The sequence below is a fragment of the Mustela lutreola genome, chromosome 4, assembly GCF_030435805.1.
Source record: "Mustela lutreola isolate mMusLut2 chromosome 4, mMusLut2.pri, whole genome shotgun sequence".
NCBI classification, from domain to species: Eukaryota; Metazoa; Chordata; class Mammalia; order Carnivora; family Mustelidae; genus Mustela; species Mustela lutreola.
In genome coordinates this window covers 40,768,054-40,774,241 of record NC_081293.1, presented here as the reverse complement: position 1 = coordinate 40,774,241, position 6,188 = coordinate 40,768,054, and the positions used below count along the sequence as shown (strand labels likewise).

Below are 6,188 nucleotides of genomic sequence, written 5' to 3'. Positions count from 1 at the left end.
TCCATCTGGACAGCACAGGGCTAAATTCTGTGTCCACTCCTCACTAGCTTTTCCTTTGTCCTCGGCTCCAGCCAGCACTGCTTGACCACTGAGCACCCTGCCCTTAGGGGCCTTCCCGCAGGGCCCGAGTCATCCACCAGAGCTCAGGCAGTTGTGTTACCGTCTGGGTCATCTGCTGACTCTCCACTTCTGCTTTCTCCAGGAAATGAGCAGAAACGCAGCTCAAGTGATTCATAGTGAAACATTGTTGGAGACTAACAATGCTGGCCGGATCCTCTTCCCCCAGGCCTGAGGGGCTTGGGCTGGATCTGGGGGCACCCATGTCACCTGACGTCGGCAGGCCCTGACCGCCACACCTCTGGGTAAGTCATCTTGTTCCTGGCCAGGCCATGCTGGGCCCGAGGTGGGCATGGACGTCCTGTCTGTCAGGGAAGGGCCTTCTGGTTGCCTCCTAGAGAGCTGACATGGGAGTCCATGCGGCCACCAGTGCCTGGTCTGGGCTTGTGGATGTGGGACAGGAGGTGGGCTGATGAGCAGAAAGTGTGTGCCGGGTGGGTGGTACAGGTGGCGGGGGCCACTCGAAAGCATGGGTCTGCTGGGGTGTCTGTCCCTGTTGGAGTTTGCCGAGCTGGGCTGAGCTCCAGCTCCCTTCCTCATCCTCCTACCTCAGGTCAAGCCCTTTCTCAAGGTTCTGCTAAGGAAGGTGACGTTGCCACACGTGAGAGAGGCTGGACGTGGGCCTGTCTGTACTAAATCCCAGGGATGGAGAGGGGAGGCTGACTGTAAGGCTCCTCTGCCCAGAACCCTACAGGCCTCTGAAGGGTGTTGAGCTGTGAGGGCCGCTTCCCGGGGACAAAGAGAGCTAGCTTTATTCTGGTCTGGTGGTCATTGCCAGGGGTCTGGTAAGTAAGGGCCTCTTCAGGCCTCCCTTTCTTCATGTGAATCACCACAACAAACCTTAGAAATGCCAATATTTTCTGAATAAGCAGGACCACCTGACTCACAGAGAATTTGCTTTTCTCTCCTGAAATCGTACCTTATAGAACACTGAACTCATCCTTTGTCCCCGCTTCTCTCAAGTGACAAGGAGCTAATTCAGCAACTTGGGATTTTATGTATTACTCTTTCTAGGGGTATTTTAATGTTGACATGATATTCTGCAAAATTATCCATTTAATTATTTGAGAAATATTTATCAGAAGCCATTTCCTCCCAGCACTGTTAAAGGCATCGGGGGCAGCAGACGGGGCCAGTGGTGCTTGGTGCCGTGGGCTGCATTGGGATGGGGAGCAGGGGTTTGGGAGTGGGGGGTCGGGAGGCTGGAAACCTGTGTACTTCTGGGTGGAGCCCTGAAGGAAGGGAGAGTCTGGAACCTGTGATTTTTGAGAATCATTCTGGGGCAGGGGACTAGAGAACGTCAAGGTGCCTTGCAAGAGGCCTGGTGGGGGTCTGGGGGGAGAATAGCGGGGTAGAGAGTGGTGAGGGCAGGCCAGTGACCTGGCCAGAGAGGGATGCCACGGGGTCAGGTGAGGGAGGGTCTTCCTGTTCAGTGTGAGGATTTGGGCTGTTCTCCCCAGACAGGGCGCTTCTAAATGGTGAGTAGGTAGAAAAGAAAATTTAGAAACAGTGTATAGGGTATAACAAATATCACCGAAGTGTTTTTGTTTTTATTTTTTAATTTTTTTTAAATTTAAATTTTATTTTATTTATTTGACAGAGATCACAAGTACACAGAGAGGCAGGCAGAGAGAGAGGGGGGAAGCAGGCTTCCCACTGAGCAGAGAACCTGATACAGGGCTCGAACCCAGGACACTGAGATCATGACCTGAGTCGAAGGCAGAGGCTTAACCCACTGAGCCACCCAGGCGCCCATGTTTTTGTTTTTTTAATCATCAGTGTCTTTGAGGTCCTTCAAAGGCTTGGTTTCTCCCTCTCCTGTCAGAGAATATGGTTGTCCAGAATTTGGGGATTATTGGTCCCTTGCTTTTCTTTCTAATTTTACCTCACATGTTTAAATTGCTAAATATGTGCTACTTAGTTTTGCACGTTTTTTGGACTTTGTAAATAGGAATTTTTTAAGTCTTTTAAGATGTGCTTCATTTGCTCCACAGTATGGTTCTGGAACGCCTTTGTATTGTTGCATGTGCTTCTGATTCATTCATGTGTATTGCTTGCTGTATAATATTCTGTGATATATACATAAACCTCAGTATATGTCCCCAAGTTAATTCTGGTGGACACTGGGATTTTTTTAGGTTTTTGTTCTTGTTTTTTTGTTATAAGCTGTTAGGAGCTCCAGCACTTGTTAGGTATTGCTAGGACGCTTCTTGCACATATATCCCAGGGTAGGTGTGCACGAATTCCCTAAGGTGTAAGCCCTGAAAGTGGAATTGGTAGGTGTACAATCTTCACCCTTACTGGATGATACCAAATTGCTTTTCTGAACCAGCTGCACCATTTTACCCACCTATCAGCAATCCGTAAACGTTTCTTTGGCTGTATATCTTCACCAACATTTGATATGCTGAAGTTTTAATTTTGCCAATCTAGTGAAAATGAAAATCTACCTAGGCTTTTAATTTGCATTTCCTGAATTACTAAGGTTGGGCATCTCTTTATATGCTTATTGGCCATTGTGGATCCCTTTTCCTGTTCAGATCTTTTGTCCATTTTTTGTTGGCACCATCTGTCTTCTTTACCCTTCTGATGTTCTAGAATTTAATACATATTTGGGTATTAATCCTTTGTCAGATATATATATTATATTTTACTCTTGTTTGTGCCTTGTCTCATTACATTCTTGGCAATTTCTGCTAATGATCAGATTTCTTAATCTCAAATGAGCTTCATTTATCCATACGTTCTTTTATGATATACGTGTATTATCTAAGAAATTCTTCTCCACTATGAAGGCATACAATTATTCTCTTACATTATTATTTTCTTTTATAATTTTGCCTTTCACATGTAGAAATCCCTCATCTAAAAATGATTTTTCTGTATGACATGAGATAAAGGGTAATGTTTTATTTTATTTTGTTTTTCCCATATGGATAACCAAAAATGTTAGCTATATTACTTAAAAAGGCCATTCTTAGGCACCTGGGTGGCTCAGTTGGTTGAGCGTCTGCCTTCGGCTCAGGTCATGATCCCAGCGTCCTAGGATTGATCCCCGCATCATGTTCCCTGCTTGATGGGGAGTCTGCTTCTCCCTCTGCCCCGCTCTCTCTGCTTGTGGTCACTCTCTCTCTCTCTCTCTCAAAAATAAAAATTAAAAAAAAAAATAAAAAGGCCATTCTTCAGCCACTTATCTACACCCACTCTGTTGTGAATCACCTTGTCATGTATATGAAGTTCTGTTTCTGGGTTCTCAGTACTGTCTGTCTGTTTATCTCTTTGACAGTACTATATGATATGATTAATTCTAGGCTTATAACAGATTTTGATATCTGAAAAGAACTATTTTTTTTTTCTTCTTCTTCCACTCTGTCTTGTCATTCTTGGTATGAATTCATAAAATTCTAACATTCATATGAATTTTAGGAACAGTTTATCAGACTCTACAAAAAAGCTATGTTTAGGTTTGACTGAAAATGCAATTTGGAGAGCTAAACCATTTTTATGAAAATGACTTCTCCAATTCATGAACATGGTTTGTACCATTTATTTAGATGTTCTTTTAAATATTTAAATGTTTTATAATTTTCCTTATAAAATAGTGCATATTTTGTTTAGAGTTACTCCTAAGTAGTGTGTATTTTTATATAATTTTAATTGTCACTAAAAATATGTGTTTCTCACTCACTGATGCATGCTTGAATTTTAAAGAAGAATCATTTAAGCTATTCTATGGGTAGCAAAGGAAGAAGCAAGACTATCAGTTAAAAGAATGTTGTAGTAATTCAGGCTAGATGTATTGTTGGCTCTTTCCAAAGTGATAGTAGAGATAATGGGAAGTGATCAGAGTGCTGAGATTCTAGATACTTTCTGAGTATGAGATTTGATGATGTTTTAAGTGTAGTGTGTGGGAGAGCGAAGTTGATGACTCCAGAGCAACAGGGGGAATGGAATCATCCTATTTTGAGCTAGGTCATGGGTAGAAAGAACATATCTGCAAAGTGATGGTTATTCCAGGATAAAGGTTTGAACAGACAAAGGTAGAGATGTATATTAGACACTAAGTGTAGAAATGAAATCTTGGCACCTCCTGTCCCCATGTGACCTTCACAGTAGGAAAGCAAGCCAGCTTGGTCTTTTGGGGGGCAAGGGGCAGATATCTTGTGCAGGAGGGAGAGAAAAAAGGTGAGCACCTTGGAGTTCTTGAGCCACACTATAGAACTTTTTAAAATTTATTTATTTACATTTATTTACTTATTTCCAAGTGAGGACATGCATCTATTTCCATTTGTTATGCAAACTATCAAAATACATGTGCATTTTGTACCTCAAAAGACTTTCCAGGCAACACTCTTAAGCCTTTGGCTGATGGCCCGAAGCATTTGCACACCTGTTAGAATCTTAGGTCTCCAAGTCTGCACCTGTGCTATCTAACACAGAAGCCTCTAACCACACCTGAAATATGGCCAGTCTAAATTGAGATGTGCTGTAGTATAAAATGCACATCAGATATCAAAGATGTTTCAAACAACAAGAAAAAGAAATGTGAAGTGAAATATCTAATTGATACTTAAAAATATTGATTGCATATTGAAAATAATATTTTGGAGATACTGGGTTAAATAAAAATATATTTGAGTAAATGGCTTAATTAATTCCAGCTCTTTATTTCTACTTTTTAAATGTGGTTACCAGAACAATTTTAAGTTACGCACATGGTCTGAATTCGTGGCTGGCTTGGTATTTCTTCTGGGCTGTACTGTTCAGAGGTATTTCATGTTCCATGGCCAGAGGCTTTTATGGGAAATACAGTTCAAGAAGGATGGGAAACCAGGGAGATGAAAAGCCACTTGTCCCAAATAATTCCAGGGAGAAAGAAAGTATGAAGTGTAAGAGGAAGGGATTTAGTACTTAAAATAAAGAGACACTGGGCAGGGTCCTGGTATTTGCCATCTTTTTTAATCCCCACAATGAGCTCAGTTTCATTACTCCCATTTTACAGATGAGAAAATGGAGGTTTAGAGAAGTAAGGTCCTTCATCCTCAGACAGTAAGTAAGTCAGCTGGGATTTGAACTTAAAACCTGTGCCATTTGAATTAGCTGCTACCACCACCATGAGTTGAGGAAACACTTCTGGAGAGAAATAATCAAGGTTTGGCAGAAGTTTGGAAACTGCTCTTTCCCTTTAGCAAATGGTTAATCCTATTTTTGAAAATTCATCTTCCCCTATGATTCACAGGAAACAAAAAGATTGCGTGGGGATCCTTTTTATTCCAGCATCGCCCATAATAGCAACCGAGACACCCCAAGCATCCTGTGATTAGGGAGCAAGAGAATGAATTACAGGCAATAGACCAAGAGCATGCTTCTTGGTCATTAAACCTGATCATTTAAGGGACAAGGCAACATAGACTATGTTTATGATATGATGATAGACGATTGATACAATGAAACGGTTTATACGTCAGTTATAAATCAGATATGCTTCAACATGGAAAGTAACATGCAGAAGAAAAGGGACTTACCTGTTGGTCTTTGTGTTTTTAACATGATAATAACAACAATAGCAATAATAATAATAGTATCACCCAAGTAGCACTCGGATATGGCTTTTTAAAGGATACAAAGAGATAAAGATGCATACATGAAGAAACTGTTAGTGAGGTTGGGCAGTCCATATCAGAGTCCATAGACTCTGAAAAACAATCTGAGGGTTGGTGGAACCAGGTGGTGGGTATTAGAGAGGGCACGATTGCATGGAGCACTGAGTATGGTGCAAAAACAATGAGTACTGTTACACTGAAAAGAAATAAAAAAAAAAAAAGAGTAAGGTCGAAGTGCACTACAGTGAACCCATGGACTTCCTCCTCCCACTCTTTGGGTGTGGACCAGATGGAGGCTCGAGGGACAGCAGGCTGGGAGATGGACGTACTAAAGGCAGGGCCCAATGATTCCTCCTTCTGTGTTTCTGCCAGAGCATGCAGACCACCCCTTTACTGGGTTGGGTGGCGTTGTCCACCTCCTCCACGGATGCGTGAGTGCATGAGGCTCTCACGTTCTCCTTGAATCCA

At 42.2% G+C, this 6,188-nt stretch overlaps 1 protein-coding gene across 8 annotated transcripts in view; it reads left to right on the top strand.

The window, feature by feature from the left end:
- Positions 1 to 214: 214 nt before the first annotated feature.
- The window catches only part of WDFY4 (WDFY family member 4), a 276,628-nt gene continuing 270,654 nt past the window's right edge, over positions 215 to 6,188 (top strand). For 7 of the 8 annotated variants that reach the window (XR_009352550.1, XM_059169641.1, XM_059169642.1 and 4 more), the window contains exon 1: positions 215 to 362. The gene's annotated coding sequence lies outside the window, so the exon portion shown is untranslated. Of the gene's footprint in view, positions 363 to 759; positions 903 to 6,188 lie in introns of those variants that run through there. The other variant, XM_059169640.1, reaches the window with a different exon arrangement.